The sequence below is a fragment of the Benincasa hispida genome, chromosome 3 (genome assembly GCF_009727055.1).
Source record: "Benincasa hispida cultivar B227 chromosome 3, ASM972705v1, whole genome shotgun sequence".
Taxonomy (NCBI): domain Eukaryota; kingdom Viridiplantae; phylum Streptophyta; class Magnoliopsida; order Cucurbitales; family Cucurbitaceae; genus Benincasa; species Benincasa hispida.
In genome coordinates, this window is record NC_052351.1 from 13,744,064 (window position 1) to 13,763,917 (window position 19,854).

General features: G+C 39.3%; 1 non-coding gene across 1 annotated transcript; it reads left to right on the top strand.

The window, feature by feature from the left end:
- The first annotated feature begins 13,381 nt into the window (after positions 1-13,381).
- LOC120074808 lies at positions 13,382-13,487 on the top strand. The gene has a single exon (XR_005481090.1). It is a non-coding gene; the product is annotated as a small nucleolar RNA R71 (small nucleolar RNA).
- The last annotated feature ends 6,367 nt before the right edge of the window (positions 13,488-19,854 follow it).

Consider the following 19,854-nt stretch of genomic DNA (forward strand, 5'->3'; position numbering starts at 1 on the left):
AAACATAAATACACAAGACGAAATTCACTCATTTTCCGATGTCAGATTAAGTAGATAAATTGTTCTCTTAAGGACTGATTCTAAGGCTTGAACATAATGGCCACACCCTCCCTGGCCTGAGAGGGACTTGGTCATAGTTGGACTATGACTTATTGTTCATTAGAGGAATCAGTGGTACTTAAGGAGTTAGATGTAACTACAGGGGTAAAACGATAATTTTGACCCAACTGTATCATGGGCTGTAATAGACGTCTTGATCATGGAACATTAGATTTGATAGTGCGATCAAATCGTTTGGCTTTGATCAAAATATTAGTGAGCCTTGTGTTTACAAGAAAATCATCAATAGCTCAGTAGCTTTTCTGGTACTGTATATGGATGATATCCTACTCATTGGGAATGATGTGGATTTTCTGACTGACATTAAATCGTGGCTAGCCGTCCAGTTGCAAATGAAAGATTTGGGAAAGGCGCAGTATGTTCTAGGGATCCAGATCATTCGGGATCGTAAGAAAACAAGAGGTTAGCCTTGTCTCAGGCATCGTCCATTGACCAAATGTTGATCAGGTACAGGATGTAAAATTCCAAGAGGGGTTTATTACCCTTCAGGCATGGAATTGTTTTGTCTAAGGAACAGTGTCCAAAGACACCTCAAGAGGTTGAGGAAATGAGATGGATTCCCTATGCTTCAGCTGTTGGAAGCTTAATATGCAATGTTATATACTAGACCTGACATTTGCTATGCCGTAGGGATTGTCAGTCATTATCAGACTAATCCAAGATTAGATCACTAAATAGCGGTCAAAATGATTCTCAAGTATCTTCGAAGAACAAGAAACTAAATGCTCATGTATGGAGATAAGGATTTGATCCTTGTAGAATACACAGACTCTGACTTTCAGACTGATAAAGATTCTTGGTAATCGACATCAGAGTCAGTGTTAACTTTGAGTGAAGGGGCTGTAGTTTGGCGAAGCATAAAGCAAGAATGCATCACGAACTCTACTATGGAAGCCATATATGTAGCCGCTTGTAAAGCTGGTAAAGAGGTTGTTTGACTTAGGAAGTTCCTTATAGATTAAGAAGTTGTTCTAAATATGTCTTTGTCGATCACACTCTATTGTGATAACAGCAAGACTGTGGCAATTTCTAAGGAACCTCGGAGTCATCGTAGAGGCAAGAATATTGAACAGAAGTATCATTTGACCAGGGAGATTGTGCATCGCGGTGATGTGATAGTCACGAAGATTGCGTCGAAGCACAACGTTGTTGATCCGTTTACAAAGGCTCTCATGGTTAAAGTGTTCGAGGGTCATCTGGAGAGTCTGGGTCTACGGGACATGTGACATCTTATCTAGGGCAAGTGGGAGATGATACTAGGGTATAGAGTATGCCCTAATTTTATGTATATTGTACTGTTTTATATATTGTACATTAGTATCCTGAGGCATTAGAACAAGTGGAAGATTGTTAGGATTGGTGTCCTAATTCTCCCGAAGACTCGTAGCTTGTAAACACTTTGTACACACATTGTTATTAATAAAATAAGAGTTATTTTATTTTCATTTACTCATATCCAATAAACTAAGATCCGTAGTTACTATATGTAAACTTAAGCATGTACGTGAGACATACAAGTGGATCATGCCTTAAGTAATAACCTAAATGGTCTGTAGTATAAGGATAAAGGAGGGATACCTGATGCGTTATTTTATGCAATGAAATAATGGAACGAATTGTGGTGATGGAAAATGTATTGTGCAACAAGTTTTCTTAGCAGATGATAACAGGCAGAAATGCACGTTATCATAGTGCTAAGTTCTTAAACAATGTTGGATTGCATTGATAGAATATGTTAAATTGTGTCCATTAAGCATAAATTCTATAATATTACGGTTGCATGCATCTAATGTATTAGAGCAGTTGATCTTTATATTTTTGTGCAGAATAATGTGGTAACACAATGCAAAGAATGCAATCATAGGAATACATTGGTCGAGTGCAACTTCACTGCAAGACTTTGCGTTGATTGTGCTCGCAAACATCCACCTAAGAAGAATCACCGCAACATGGTGGACGCATCCGGACGAAAGGACAATTAAGATCGATGGGACAGAAAGCTAACGGCAGGTGACTCCAAATTAAGTTAATAGCTGATAACGATCACAAAGTTCATCTAGCTTTATCGATGACAATTATCCGACGCGTCAATCAGGAATTAAAGTTGTCCTATCTGTACAATCAGGAGAGAGAAGCCGCCTTTCACCTTTGATGCCTTATAAATACCAATTGCATTCTTCAGAGAAGGGGTTAAGTAATCGATTACTTCATCACCTTTACAAGTTCATACCTCTGTTCATAGTTTTCTTTTTCATTTTATGATGGAACTAGAGAAGAGTGGTGACGCCGAAGATCATCCAAGGCGGCTCGAGAGAGAACCTTGGGGCGTAAGGGTAGAGAGCGGCTTGACTCTCGCGAAAGCGAGAATATCTTTAGAGCACAAGTAAAAATAGTGTAACGCCTGGCAACAAGAATTTGCTACAGGCTCTTTATTATACTTGCATTGTTATTCTGTACTTCATCTTTTATCTATTCAATGGAAGTTCTATTTCTACATCTACCCACTCTCTTAATACGCATGAGTAGCTAAACTAGTTGAATGGGTTGAGAGGAACTAAGCTAACATGACCTAGGAAGTTCATTGCTTGCGATTGTCTTGTTTTATACTATGTAAAATATCCCTTTAGAGTTACTTGAGAGAGAATCTAAAGAAAGAACCTAATGTCTTGAGAGAGCTAGGTTAGAATCTGACTTGAAAGAGCAAGATTAGACTTGCATAAACGAGAGATAGGGACTTAAAGATAAGCTCTATTTGTCAACTTGCATCGCGTGCATTCTAGGAATAGGAGTGATATTATGTGGTTGCATATTTGTGTGAATGTCATGTTGTCATCGCATAAATAGAGATAGAGGTTTATGTGTAAACCCTGTAGACTTATCGCATATTTATTGCATGTGTTCTAGCCTTAGAAGTCATGGCATTCACACCGAGAGGTAGTTTACTATTGTATGCATGTTGTATGATCGCAAAGCATGAACGCATCCTAGGGAGTGTTAGCCAAAACCCTTCTCAACCCGTTCACTACATATTCATCGTATTTCTCGTTTACCAACTCTTTTTGAACTCTGTCGTATTCATTATTATTTTCATTAACACAACAACAACCCAACACTTATTTATTTAACCGGTCACCACAAGTTTTCATAAAAATCTCCAACGCAACTATTTTCACAAGTCCCTGTGTTCGACCCTGGACTTACCAGGAAACTCAGAGGAATTTATACTTGGATTCCGCTGGGAAAACTTGAGTGCACAATGCTATCCATCAACACCTATCATCCATAATTTCCACACTTCATAAATTCAAGCATCAGCAGGACCTAAGTATAAATCCTACCGAGTTTCCTGGTAATCCCAGGGTCGAACTTAGGGACTAAGGAAAACAGTATGCAACAATAATTTTTAGATTACTTTGCAGTAACAAATAAATCAAAGAGTTGTTGGGTTGTTGTTTTCAGTATAAAATGTATGCGACATAGTCAAGAAAAGAGTTAATATTACGAGAGATGCGGTGAATATGCAGGGGAACGGATTGAGAAGAGGTTCAGCTAACACTTCTTAGGATTGCGTTCATGTTATGCGATCATGCTACACATATACAATAGCAAATCATCCCTCAACGCAAATGCTATGGCTTCTAGTTTAGAACGCATGCGATATATGCGATGATGTCTATAGAACTTACACATAAGCCTCTATTCTTGTCTATGCGACGATGAATGACACACACACATACAAGGCGACCGCATAATACCATAAACTATCTCTAGGGTGCATGCGATGCATGTTGACAAACAGAGCTTATCTCTAAGTCTCTATCTCTTGTTTATGCAGATCTAATCTTGCTCTCCCGAGTCTAAATTCTAACCTAGCTCTCTCAAGTCTTAGGTTCTTTCTTTAGACTCTCTCTCAAGTAGTTTTAAATGAGTGATGGGCGCAACATAAAACAAGATGATCACATACAATGAAAATCCTAGGTCATGTTAGCTAAGTCCTTCTCAACCCATTCAATAACTTTAGCTACTCCTACATGTTTTAAAGAGAGTGAACAGATGTAGATAAGCAAGTTCCATTTTATAGATATATAATCAAAATACAGAACGACAAATGTGGAATAAGAATAAAGAGTCTGGTAACAATCTCTTGCTTCCCAAGGCTTTTACACTTTTCTTCTCTACTCTACTCAAAAGATAATCTTGTTCTCGCAAGAGTCGACCCTCTCTCTGTTTTTCCACGCCTCCTAGGTTCTCTCTCGAGCTGACTAGGGCGATCTTCCGGTGTCTCTTTCCTTCTTTCGCTCCGCCTTTTAAGTATAAGAAAACTATGAAAGGCTACTTCTATCTATGTGGAAAATTATCGAATTGAATGAACTCCTTCACTGAAGGTGTCCTCTGGTACTTATAGAGCTTTGAGATGAAAGGCTTCTTTTCTCTTATGATTGCACTGATGGGATGACATTAATTCTCTGTCTGATGCGCCAAATATTTGTCACTGAAAATTTGATTGTACTTGCTACAGTAGTTCGTTAACGGCTTAAATTTAATTCGGAATTGATCGTCATAAGCTTTCTATCCCATCATTATTTATTACGCTTTTTCCGATTCTATGCATCAACCTTCTTGTAGATAATCGCGAGCAAAAATGATCGCATAGCCTTGCGTTAACGCAATCTCTTAATGCTTTCGACCGTTGATTTCTTTGGATCGCATTTTTCGCCTTGCGTCAATGCATATTCTACACAAAAATACATAAGTTAACTGTTTTAATGCGATGGACGCATGCGATCGCCATATTGTGAACTTAATGCTTTTGAATGCAATATTGTATATTTTTATCATCGTAACCCTGCATTGTTTTATAACCTTGCGCTATAATAACGTGCATTTTTGCCCGTTATCACACCCCCAAATTTAAACAATGCTTGTCCTCAAGCATAAGCTAAATATTTCCTTTAGAAAGTCGACTGCCTTCTCTTTCCTAGATTTCTCAAGGATGCCTTATTCAAATCCATATCAAAATCGCCTTAATTCTCATCCAGGTATTTTCTTAAAATATTTCTAAAATTTAGGGACCACAAGTTTAACCTTCAAAAAGACTTTACTATCCAGGGAATCGCATGATTTATTTCAAAAAAAACTTTTTGACTGGGGTGTTTCCAAATTATTTTTATCCTTGCATATTTTAGACATATAATATAATTTTTAAAGTTTTTTATGACCTTGCACTGATCCAAGTACCTAGCCTTCATTTTAGCTTGCCCCTACGTATGTCACGCGGACATCCAACTACGAGCAAGGCGTTCTTTTTCAGTCTAAACTCATGGCTATTTGGCAGCGGAGTTGCAATCATTTTATTTATGTGTTGATCACGATTCCTACCTTCGTTTTGGCTTGCCCTCACAGGTGTCATGCAGACATCTAACTACGAGTAGAATCCGATCGCAACGTTATGATTTTTTTTTAAACAAGGTCGAAATAGCAAGTCGAAAACTGAATACCGCACCCCCAAATTTAAAATGCGGGAATGTCCTCATTGTAAAAGGTTGAAAGAAGTCATGCGATGCTCTTAAGAAGTTTCGTAAAAAGTCAGTTTGAAAGAAAGCTAGCAGACCACTAACTTTTAGAAATATTTCATGATGTGACTGTCCTAAAATTAAATTGACTTTAGCATATATGAAAAAATATAGGCATGTGTTTCATCATTGAAATCATAATTGACAAAGAGAAATAATGTGGTGACTTACTAAATTAATCAATGTTAAATGATTGCGCTAACCAAAGAGGATGCGGTGATAAAATTTTCAAAATTAAAATGTGATGCGATAGTGCAGAATTTGGAATAAAGTCAAGGAAAGATATAACCCCCAAATTTGCATTGTCGCCCGCATTATTTGTGGACGCATCCTGCTTTGCGGCGATCTGCTTTCTTTTGATTACGGTGAAGAAATAAAATAGTTGGGTCTTCGTGTAGCGCATCCGCAATTGTTCATCTCGTTAGTTGCAAAAAAACATTGAGAGGGTCAAATAATAATAAAACAAAGTTAACAAACCTTTTCTTTTTTTTTTTTTTTTTAGATAAGCAATCAGATAGCGGAATGACAATATTAAAAAGGAATAGAGATAAGTTCATGAATTCAGGATTTCAACGGATACTTCACAAAACTTGCATCCCTGGGAATTTGAGTTCGCATAGTAACGTAGGGACCTGTCTCTTATACACATCTAGATGTGTATAAGAGAAAAAAAAAAATTAAAAAACCTTTTTTTTTTTTTTTTTTTTTAGATAAGCAATCAGATAGCGGAATGACAATATTAAAAAGGAATAGAGATAAGTTCATGAATTCAGGATTTCAACGGATACTTCACAAAACTTGCGTGCCTGATGAATTTGAATCGCATGATTACGCAGGGACCTCCTACATCTTTTACATCCAGCGGTTCTCAGGTGTACGAAGGCAACCTTGCGATGCCAGTCTTCTCCACGATATATTTTCACTCGTTGTCCATTAACTTTGAATATGTTGGTTCCATCGTCATTGGATAACTCGACCGCGCCTTGCGAAAATACCTTCTGACTATGAAGGGTTCGGATCAGCGTGACTTTAATTTCCTAGGGAAGAGTCGTAGCCATGAATTAAATAGTAAGACCTTTTGCCCGACTTGGAGATTCTTTCTGCATAATTGTTTGTCGTGCCAGCGCTTTGCGTGCTCTTTGTAGATCTTTGTGTTCTCGTATGCGTGAATTCTCCATTCCTTTAGCTCGACCAATTGGAGTTTTCTTGCTTCCCCTACTGCTTTTAAGTCGGAGTTTAGCTTTTTGACCGCTCACAACGCTTTGTGCTCCAGCTCCAGTGGTAAATGACATGCTTTACCAAATATCAACGCATACGGAGACATGCCCATAGGTGTCTTATAGGTGGTATTGTATGCCCACAGTGCATCGTCCAGCTTTGTTGCTCAATATATTCGCGAAGGCCTTACCACTTTCTCCAATATCATCTTGATCTCTCGGTTGGACACTTCAGCCTGACCATTCGTCTGTGGATGGTATACGGTAGCCACTTTATGAAGGATATTATATTTGCGCAACAATTCTTTGACAGTATGATTGACAAAAAGGGAACCTTCATGATTTATTATGGCACATGAAATGCCAAAACGAGTGAAAATATTCTTCTTCAGGAATTTGGAGACTACTGCCGCATCGCTTGCGGCGCATGATACTACTTCTACCCACTTGGACACGTAGTCGACGGCTAACAAAATATATCTGCGACCATTCGATGGTGGGAACGGTCTCATGAAATCAATGCCCTAGATGTCGAACAACTTCAGTTATAAAATGGTGTTCATGGGCATCGCATGTTTCCATGAAATATTACCCGTGCGTTGGCACAGGTCACACTTCATCGCGTAGTCTTTTGCATAGTGTTGGCCAATAATACCCACTTTGCAATACTTTCGTTGTTGTGCATTGGCCTCAAAAGTGCTCTCCATAAGGCGAGTCATGACATTGCGATAATATGCATTGGTGAGTAGCATCCAATGCACACAATCGCAGAATCTGGTCTGACCCCTTCTTATACAAATTTGGCTCATCCCAATAATAAGATCTGCATTCATGTCTGAGCCGCCTCTTTTGGTGGTCGGTGTAATCTTCAGGAAATTGCTCGCAAACCAGATAATTTACCACATCTGCGTACCATGGAAATTCTTCAATCTGAAATAGCTACTCGTCTGGGAACGTTGCGCTCACTTCTGACTGATTGCGATCAACCTCGGGATTTTCTAATCTGGATAAATGATCCGTAACTTGGTTCTCCATCCCCTTGCTATCAATTATTTCCATATCGAATTCCTGAAGGAGGAGAACCCATCTAATCAACCTCGGCTTCGCGTCCTTCTTTGTCATCAAATATTTTATCGCCGAGTGATCAGTGTGGATGAGTACTTTTATTCCCAGCAAATATGCTCTAAATTTCTCCAACACAAATATTACCGCAAGCAATTCTTTTTCTGTGGTGGTGTAGTTAGTTTGAGTAGGATTCAACGTCTTACTCACATATGCGATGGGATGTAGCATTATTTTTCTCTTCTGCGCCAGCACTGCTCCCATTGCATACCCGCTCGTGTCGCATATTAATTCAAAGGAAAGTGTCCAATCTGGTGCGATCAACACAGGCGCAGTCGTTAATGCGTTCTTCAAAATCATGAATGCGTTGAGGCAATTGTCATCGAAGTCAAACTTTCTATCTGCCTCCATCAACACACTCAGTGGTCGTGCAATCTTTGAGAAGTCTTTGACAAAACGTCTATAAAGTCCAGCGTGTCCCAAGAAGCTCCTGATGGCCTTTACACTCATTGGAGGTGGGAGTTTTTCAATCACTTCAATTTTTGCCTTGTCCACCTCCAACCCGTCCCTAGAGACCTTGTGCCCAAGCACAATGCCCTTCTTCACCATAAAATGGCATTTCTCCCAATTAAGCACGAGGTTCGTCTCCTCACATCTTTTCAATATCTTCTCCAAGTTGTCAAGACAGACTTCATATGTGTACCCATACATAGAGAAGTCGTCCATGAATATTTCTACAGAGTCTTCAAGATATTCCGAAAAGATAGCCATTATACACCTTTGAAAAGTGTTTGGCGCATTGCAGAGGCCGAATGGCATGCGTCGAAATGCAAATGTTCCATACGGACAGGTGAATGTAGTCTTTTCTTGATCTTCAGGAGCGATCATGATCTGCTTATAACCGCCATACCCATTCAAGAAGCAGTAGAAGTCATTTTCAGCTAGACGATCCAACATTTGGTCAATAAAAGGTAATGGAAAATGATCCTTCTTTGTTGTCACATTTAGTTTGCGTTAGTCCATGCAAATCCGCCATCCGGTGATGGTTCTTTGCGGTATTAGCTCGTTATTTACGTTAGAGACTATCGTCATCCTTTCTTTCTTCGGCACGCATTGCACGAGGTTGACCTATGTGCTATATGCTATTGGATAAATGATGCCCACGTCTAACCACTTGATTATCTCCTTCTTTACGACCTCTTTCATCGCAGGGTTGAGTCTGCACTGATGTTCGATTAATCCTTTGTGATTCTTTTTTAGACGAATTCTATGCATACAGTATGCGAGGCTGATTCCTCTGATGTCTACGAGCGTCCAGCCAATTTCTTTTACATATTTTCTCAGAATGCTCAGCAGCGCATTTTCTTGGTCTTCATTAAGTACAAAGGAAATGATTATCGGTAGCTTTTCATTCTGCCCCAGAAACGCATACTTCAAGTGGTTAGGAAGGGTCTTCAACTCTATTATTGGTGGTTGTTTTAAGGACGGTTGCGTTGTTTTTCTTTCGTCATTCACTATCGACTTATCTTCTTGGGTTGCGATCATCTCATCTTCCTTGTTTGTTTTTTCTGTGATCGCATTGCATGCTACAATGGATGCGATCGCATCTTCATCTTCGTTTTCATCTTCAGGCTTCTCTTCTTCATTCAAACTCTGTTCATCATCGGATTCACCAGGATATTTCATGGCTCGGATAATGTCAAACCTGAGCTTCTGTCCATTCATGCTCAAGGTGATCTCTCCTTTGTGCACATCATTCTGGGCACGACCGATCGATAAAAATAGCCACCCTAGAATGATGGGCACAACTTTGTCCACTTCATAGTCCAAGATGATGAAATCTGTTGGCAATATAAATTTGTCGATTGTAACCAACACGTCCTTCACCTTCCCTTTTGGATACACCAGAGATCTATCCGTTAATTGGAGAGTCACTGTCGTGGGCGCAAGTTGCCCCACATTCAGCTGCTTGAAAATTGACAGAGGCATCAAGTTAATGTTGGCTCCAAGATCGCATAACGCTTGCCTGATGTATAATCCTCCAATGGAACAAGGTATAGTGAAACTCCCAGGGTTGTGCATTTTCGGTGGGATTATAGATTTTGAGCTCTGAGTCAAAGCCACCGTGGCAAATGATGCGTTATTTTATGATGTGAAATTATGAAGGAAATGAGGTGATGAAGTTGCATTGAGCAATCAAGTTTTCTCAGTGGAATCCAAGTGTAAACCTCACTAAGTTTCCTGGTAAGTCCAGGGTCGAACTCAAGAACTTGGAAAACAATATGTGGTGGTAATTTCTCGAAAGACTTTGTAGTAACCGGTAACTTAAATAGTTGTTTGGTTTTGTTGATTGCGATAATGAAAAATAAACAAATACAGCAGATTTGAGGAAAGTTTGATTGTGTGATAGATGCACTAAGCATGCGGATGAACAGGTTGAGAAGGTCTTTAGTTAGCATTACTTGGGAATGTATTAGACTATGCGATCATGCTACACCCATGCACAACAGGTTATTTTCCAATACAAATGCGATGCTCCTAAGTCTAGGATGTATGTGTTGAATGCAAAAGTGTCCATAGAGCTTATTCCTAAGTCTCTACTCTTTTCCTATGCGATGATGCGAGATGCACAAAGGCAAGGTGACTGCACACAATCATATCCTATCTCTAAGATGCATGCGATGCGTTAATAGCAAACAATGCTTATTCCTAAGCTCCTATCTCTTGATTATGCGTTCTAATATGACTCTCCTGAGCCTAGATTCTAACTTGACTTTTCCAAGCCTAGATCCTGTTCTTAGATTACCCTCTCGAGTATCTCTAATGGACGAATGAAGTATACATAATACAAGATAATCACATGGAATGAAGATCCCCAGTTGTGCTAACAAAATGCTTCTTAACCTATTCAACAGATTTAGCTACTCATGCGTGATAAACAGAGAGTGGAAAGATATAGAGAAGTAAATTATATTTCTATAAAAGAGTTTGAATACACAATAACAATGGAAGATAAAGGTAGAGAGCCTGGTAGTAATCCCTTGCTGCCCAAGGATTTTACACTGCAACTTTATTCGGTTCAAAAGATATTCCTTCTTCCGCAGGAGTTGGCCCTTTCTCTGATTTTGAAGCATAGTATGGATTCCAAACATTCATGATCTGGATGTGAATGAGTCGAATTACTTATCCCTTAGTCTATGAGAATGCAATCACCTCTATCTTTCATCTATTGAGTCCGTCAAGGCAATATAATCGAGAATGAGCATATCGAAACGACTTCTGGCATCACCTGAAGGATCGAAACCACATTCATAGTTCGGATCACTTAAAATACATGGCTCTATGAAGGAAGGGCTTGGGGGAATGAAGAATGTGCTTCTTTTTGTTCCTCCATTTTTCCTTTTTTTACTGTTAATTCTTGGTGTGCTCCTCAGATGTATGGAAATGAGCCCTCTAGTAGCCCTGTCCCTGTTCTTGTACTTGTAGGCTTGTCCCTATCTATGTGGGTTTGATCGTCATGGATGGTCTTCATCTCCCGAGCGAGAACGAGAAATAGGCGATGGCTTCCGGCGCTCTTCCAAGCTTATTGGAACGATCTGTCAGCTCAACCTCCTTCTCTCGCATCCGCCTTAAAATAAAAGAAAATCTAAGAACAAGGCTAAACTATGAACAGAACTTGTGAACTCATGAGTTGTTGAATCACAGAACTTGTGAACTCGTGAGTTGTTGAACCCCTTGAAGGGTGCCTTCGTTATTTATAGAGCTTCCGGGATGAAAGACGACTTCTCTCTGATGATTGCACAAATGGGATGGCTTTAATTCTCTGACTGATGCACCGAATATTTGTCACCAAAAAGCTGAGTGTACTTGTTATTGTTAGCGACTATCAAATTAATTCGGATTCGATCGTCATCAGCTTTCTGTCCCATTGTGATTAATTATGCCTTTCACCCAGATGCGCCTACCAAGTTGCGCCAGCTCTATGCGGCAATCCTTTTTTAGCAAATGTTTGCGAACATAAATCACTGCAAAGCCTTACGGTAAGTTGTGCTCGTCCGTTGATTTCTTATGACCACTCTTTTCGCCTTACGTCAACGCATATTCTGCATAAAAATACAAAAATCAACTGTTTCTATGCGATGAACGCATGCGATCGCAATGTTATGAATTTAATGCTTTTTGGACGCAATCTAACATATTTTATGAGTAGAAGCCAACATTGTTTAAGAACTTAGCACTGTAATAACGTGCATTTCTGCCCGTTATCAGCGAACTTACCAATGCCTCTCTTCTTTGTCACCATATCCTTTAGAAACTTCGCATATGCGGGCATCTTCTCAATTGCTTCAGTGAACGGAATATTAATATGCAATTGTTTTAACATATTCATGAAGCGTTGGTACTGTACCTCATCATTTTTGTTCTTTCTAAGTCTTTGTGGGAAAGGTGGCAGCTGTATTCTTACGGTCCCCTATTCTTTTGGTTCTGAGGTGGATGCAATCTCAAGTTTCATCACTTCTTTTTCTTTTGTTTCTTCTCGAGTCACCGCAATCTCTTGTTTCAGCGCAATTGGAGCAGTCCGACTAGGATCCTTCTTCTCCCCTGCCACAGTCTTTCCACTTCGCAACGTCACGACTTGACATTGCTCTTTACCCGTACCCTCGGGGTTACGTGGGAGTTTCGTTAAACTCAGTAGGGCCCCTTACGGTCGATTCTTGAGTTCGCCCATAATCTGGCCTATTTGTATTTTCAGGTTGCAGATGGACTTTGCTTGGTTTTGAAGCACAATTTTGTTCTTTTCAATATATTGCTTCAACAAACTTTCCAAAGAGGAAGATTGCAGCGCCTGCGAACTGTTGGCTTGATTACTCGTCTGACCGTTGGTTTGTGGGAAAAATCTGGATGGCCCTTCTTTTTGTGCCACTGATTGAAAATTTTGTTGTTGATTTTTCCACGCAAAGTTGGGGTGGTTTCTCCACCCAGGGTTGTACGTGTTAGAAAACGGGTTGTTCTTCACAAAATAAATTGACTGTCGGTTTTGTGGGCATTCCTCCATTGCATGTCCTTCGTCGCAAGTAGCACACCTTGCAGTCGTCTGGTTGATTGCGTTCACTTGCCCATTATGCGTTGTTGGGCTGTTGATTACGATTCCTTATATTAAGTTCATCATCGCAGTCATTTGACTCTGAAGGGATGCAATAGCACCATTGTTCGCGTCACTATCCTTGATTCTCAATCTCTGATCGCTTTCCCTCCTGTCTTCATGGTTTTTGGAAATGCGATCAAGGATGTTCTTGGCCTCATCATAAGTTTTATCTGGTAGACGTCCAACGGCTGTCGCATTGGCAGCAGTCTGCGAAGTAGGGTTTAATCCGTGATAAAAAAATCTCCATCTGTAAGCAGTCTGGTAAGCCGTTATGCGGGCAATCTCTTACCAGCCTCTTAAACCTCGCCCAAGCATCGCTGAGGATTCGTCATTATCTTGTTCGAAATTGGTGATCAATTTTCTTCTTCTGGTATTCTCCATTGTAGGGAAATATTTCTTCATAACCTTCTCTACTACTTGCTCCCATGAGGTAATCTCCCCCGATTCGAGAGAGTACGCCCATTTTCGTGTCTGGTCACACAACGAAAATATAACAAAGTTAGTCGAACTTCTTCGGTGGAGATATTAGGGAACACAAAAGTGTTGCAGATCTCTATGAAGCTCCAGAGGTGGGTATGCGGGTCCTCGCCATGCTTCCCACCAAACTGTCCAGCAGTATGGATCATCTGTAGTATCATCAGTTTCATTTCGAATCTCGATCCATCAAGAGCAGGCCTTATGATTCCTGGGGAGAAATCGTAGAGGTTGGGCGACGCATAGTCCCTAATGGCCTATCGCGGTCGTTTGCCAATAGGATGGGGTTCGCCATGACATTAATTTCATTTGGTGCTCCTTTTTCAGGTTGTTCCGTCATGTTATCTTTCTCTTGTTATTGTTGCTGGTGGCTATCTCTCAGTCTTCATCGGAACATTTTTTCAATTTCTGGGTCGTAATTTGCCAGAGATTGAAAGCTGTAAAGAAAATCAAAAAATTACCGTTAGCACACTGTATTGCCAAAGTCCCCGGCTACGGCACCAAAAACTTGATGCGTTATTTTATGTGATGAAATAATGGAAGGAATTGCGGTGATGGAAAATGCACTGTGCAACATTCTCAGCAGAACCCAAGTATAAATCCTACCGAGTTTCTTGGTAAGCCCAGGGTCGAACTCAGGGACTAAGGAAAACAGTATGCAGCAATAATTTTTAGATTACTTTGTGGTAACAAATAAATCAAAGAGTTATTGGGTTGTTGTTTATAGTATAAAATGTATGCGACGGAGTTCAGAAAAAAGTTAATATTACGAGAGATGCGATGAATATGTAGGGGAACGAGTTGAGAAGGCGTTCAACTAACACTTCCTAAGATTTCGTTCATGTTATACAATCATGCTACACACATACAATAGCAAATCATCTCTCAATGCAAATGCTACGACTTCTAGTTTAGAACGCATGCGATATATGCGATGATGTCTATAGGACTTACACATAAGCCTCTATTCTTGTCTATGCGATGATGAATGACACACATACATACAAGGCGACCGCATAATACCATAACCTATCTCTAGGGTGCATGCGATACATGTTGACAAACAGAGCTTATCTCTAAGTCTCTATCTTATGATTCCACTAATGGGATGGCATTAATTCTCTGTCTGATGCGCCGAATATTTGTCACTGAAAGGTTGAGTGTACTTGCTACAGTAATTCGTTAACGGCTTGTCGACTTAATTTAGAATCGACCGTCACCAGCTTTCTGTCCCATCGTGATTTATTACGATTTTCACACAGATGCGTGGTAATGTGAAATTCTATGCGATGATAATGCACAGATGAATGGAATATTATGCGATACTACTTAGATATGCGTTATGAGTAGATGATCTTGTAGTATGTTATGCGTTGTCACAAGTTATCTTACGATGAAACCAAGTGTAATTCCATCGCAAGTTTTTCGGTGTAATCCGAGGTCGAACATGGGGAAATTTGATGCCGGTTTAGTGTGATATTTCATACTGTTATGCAACCGATTTTTCTCAATTCTTTGAAGTGTGGTTATATGATACAAAAGCTAAAAATTGCGATAACGTAAAATAAAGCAGTAAATTAAATATAGTAAACCTAAACTAGATGTATTTGATACAGGCGCAATGAACAAGATGCTAAAGAGTGGGCTAGTTGTGAAGTCTATGCAAAGATGGGGGTGGCGATGGCAAGGCTTAAGGTGTGAAAAGAAAAGACAGATAAGCTTACACATCATCGCAAGGTCTTAATGAAAATAAAGAAACGAATATTGTTCCGTTCTTCTCATGGCGTACACCTCTCAGTGATCAGCCGTGCTTCCCACTTGTCTGTGTAGAAACTAGAGCTAAACATAATGAATGCAAGGTTGCTTCCATGTCTGGAAGTACTACTCGCTTTAGTTAACGCACTCTTCTGACCTTCTTTCGATAGATCAGAATGACATTTTCACTTCTGCTCTCACAGGTGAAGATGTCGTTCAGCATGCTTTAATTAAACGTATTTATTACTTTACTTTACATTAAGTCTTAGGATGCTTAGATAAAGAAAACATGATGGAGACAACAAATATGAGGAAAGCAGTGATAAACAATATACGGCAGATGGTCATAATCAAAACAACTATTATTTCTAACAATTTTTTTGATACATGATGAATGAATATAAAGATGACAAAGATATGAAACACAAAGAAGGGGTAGATAGAGACAATCAGTGCCAATATGTTGGTCACTGACTGGTGGAAATCCACTTGCCACTTAAGGTTGACAATGTAAAAAAAGCTCCCATCTCGGGCTGGCTTTTCAATAACAGAGTCCTTGAACAAAGCTTCGCTCGGGGATTATGGATTCAGGCTTAGAGATTGCACCTTTCGGCCTTATCTCGTCTTCTTCTTCCCGGATGAATCATTATACACTCAGCTAAGCTTTCTCCTCTCTTTAGAATTTTGCAGCACTTTACCCAGCACCAAATAGCATATGACTAGATAAAACCCAGTTCAATGGAATCCTCTGTCACTGAAATTCCCTTAACTGGAATTTTGCCCAATGCCTTTCACTGAATTCCATGGGGGGTATTTATAGACAGAATGGCTTTGACTCCGACCAAATGGTCCTACATTTAGTTATGGAAATTCTGGAGATTGAGGGATTTTATTCCTTTCCGTTTTGCAATCAATTCCGTCAATCGTGCGCGGCCGTTAGCCGCACATGCGTTGTGATCTCCTCCACTTGTGTTGCTCACTTGCATCACTTGATCATTGGTTCGCATGTGGCGTTGGTTTTCATAACCGCATGCGGTTGTCAGGAAAAACAAGATCAATTATCGCCATGTGCCGCCCTTTCATAACTTGTTTTATGCATTTACACATATCAAGGTGCACAGGTGATAGGGATGCGTTGATAGAATTCGGTTGAGCCTTGGTCGCAAATGGTGACTTTGATTTTCCTGCAAAACAGAGCAAATATTCGCCATTTTCTTCATCTTTTCGGTGTTAGTGGGTTTCCTTACAATCATTTGGAATTATTAGCAAACTAAGCTAATTTCTATACAATTGGCGCATAATCCTTCACTGGAAGTGACCTTCTTGAACAACTAATCTCGAGCGCAAATGATCGCATAGCCTTGCGTTAACGCAATCTCTTAATGCGTTCTGCCGTTGATTTCTTTGGATCACATTTTCCACCTTGCGTCAACGCATATTCTGCACAAAAATACATAAGTTAATTTTTTTAATATTGTGAACTTAATACTTTTAGATGCAATATTGTATATTTTTATCATCACAACCCTGCAATGTTTTATAACTTTACGCTGTAATAACGTGCATTTCTACGCTGTAATAACCCTCCATTTTTAGATCTTAGAAAGTAGCGGCTCCAACGATGATATTGAAATGGAGAGTTAAAGTTCGGAATTGACCTAAGAAATCCTATCCGTTTCTGAGTTTGAGTTGTTCTGAATCCTATGTTACAACCCTTCGAGGGGATAGTTGTGGTTAGTGACTAGCTAATACTGCCCTAAAGACAACAAGCAGACGCAACATAGGAATCTCATGGTTCAAACTAATGGAAGAGACCGCAAGACACATTTGACACACATCCTTCACCCACTTACTGTGAACTACTTCCTCTATTCACCTTGATATTGACTCATGTAAACACTTTTTGAATGGAGGTCACTTCCAGGGTGACAAGAAGCGTGGCATGGATCTCACGATTGAACTCTTAGGGACGTGAGAGCTAAGAATAACATATCGTATATGTTATTAATCTCCCGTTGAAGTGTTCTATTTTTTTTGGGTAATATTTTTACTTAGGTATGTTCTGACTAATTAAACAACCTAATTCTATGTGGCTTATCCAAGTATAACGATTATAATTGGATTTAACCTATGATGTTTAGGTGATAAACCAATTTTAAAACCTCAGATCGCTCACACATGCTCATAAAATCAGTTAACAACGCTCAATTGTTCAACCATAATCCCTAGGTAGGAGGTGTTCCATAGACTGTCAACTTAAGTACCCCCAGCCTTAGACAGGATTATATACTGGTTAAGTTTGTAACCTAGGTTTTATAAGATAACGACTTATTTTAACTATTAAAACAAGTGGTAAATCTACGTGAGCATGCAACTTAACTTTGTTGTGGATTTTAATGTCTAATCAAATTTTACAACAACTTATAAAATAATAGACATGCTTTGCACCCATAACATTCATCAAAGGCATTCAAACTTCTAATATAACACTTATATTAAACTTTAGAAACCCTTAAACATGCATACTATATATTATAACCCTTCTACATGCTTATTAGATTTTAAATCTACATAACATACAATATTCACACAATATATAAATTATTTAATTTATACATTCATAATGCATAATTACATAAACACACTAAAATGGACCAGTTTTGGCATCCTAAGCTAGCTAAAAAGCTAAGATTATTACAATAATAAACAGAAAACAGCCTCGAACTGCCTCCAAACACTTCAAACTAGCTCAAACTGCTTGAAAAATGCTTGAATCGGCCTAAAAACCTAAAAACTTGCAAAAATCGCCCAAAATTAATCAAAACAATCAAACCAAACCGGTCTAGACCATCTGGATCGACTGAGCCACTAAACTAGGTTAGATAAAGCAGGCGCGAGTCGGCTGAAGCTCCAAACGGGATATAGGTCGGAGCAAACTAGGTTGGGCTGGATCTTGGCGCGGCTAGAGCTACTGAAGTGGGCCGACCGAACGGCTTGGGCTGGGTCACGCGATTGAGCTGCAACACAGAGCAGTTTACCGGAGCGTTGACGATACGAATGCGGGTCGGGTTGGAATGGGTCGCTGGATTTGAGACAGCTACATGCGTTAGGGACACCTCATGGGTGTAAGAGTTAAACAACATGCAGCAGAAGTATCAAGGACCCATAAGTATTCTAATTCACTAATTTTGGCAAAAACTAAAGCATGCGCTTCATAAAAATGAGTTTTTAGAACATACCTTTGATGAACTCTCCAAGAAAATGTCTGTTAAGCTGCTTTCTTCACTTGATATCAACGTGAACCACCTCAAAACCTTCCCTAGTATGCTCTTGGAGCTTCAGGCAGAGTTGTAAACTCAAGAACAACTTGTAGATGTGAAGAAACAAGAAAAGCTCACAGCAGCAAATTGAAGAAGACAGTTTCTTCTCCACCTGATTTTTCTCTCCGAATTTTGTATTCTCTCCCCTTCTCCAACAAATCCAATCTTCTTTATATATCTAGATGAACATTCAAAGAGATGGAGTGCATGGCTTGTAGCTCATGCTTGGAGAATCAAAGTAGAGAAGATAATGGTTTGTGTGTGAGCATAAAGATGACGGTAATGAAGAAAACTCATTTTCCATTTTGTGCAACCATGCAAAACATTTTTTCATTTTTTTTTAAAACACAAAATGACTTTTAAATCATTTTAATTCAAAAATTGATTTTCTTAAATTAGTTTCATAAATTAATTCATTTAATATCAAATATTAAATTAATTTTTTGCACAATAATCATCTTTATATATTTATTCTCTTGTTCCGTTTAATTTGAATATTTCAAATTATTTTCTCAAGCTACCCTAAAGCTTATCCATTTATGAGCTAGTAGGGGGGCCTCGCAGACCTACAAATCATGGGCTCCAATGATCCGAGATTAATCGGCTAAACTCATTAGATCGATCTATCCCCCATTCGTTAACTAATGGGTGATTCCACTAAAGCCCATAGATGAACTCCCCTCACTGTAGATATATTATGTTCACTCGATATAACCATGATTAGTAAGTTAACCCTTCACAGGTTGCTCATAATAACGGTTGGGTCGAATCTCTGTTTTACCCTCGAAATTACCTCTTGTTCCTTAAGTTCCACTGATCCCCTAATGAACAATTGATTTGTGATCCAATCAACAAATCGGATCCCTCTCAGGCCAATGAGAGAGTGAGGCCTCTTGTTCAAGACCCAGAATCAACACTTAAAAGGAACAACCTCTCTACTAACCTTAATCGGGTAGGAGTGAATTTTCTCTTGCACCCTATGTTCCCAACTATTCATCCCGTTCTTATCCCTAAAATGGTAAGCTTATTGAGCAGAGGCAATTGGTCTACTCTCACTGTTTATAGATCAAAGGATAATCCCGAACAAACAAGAGATCATAGTTAGCTCAGGATTAAGGTTAAGTTACCTATGTCATCGCTTTGAAATAGTCAGTCTTAAACAGTAAACAATGTTATAAAGTAAGAAT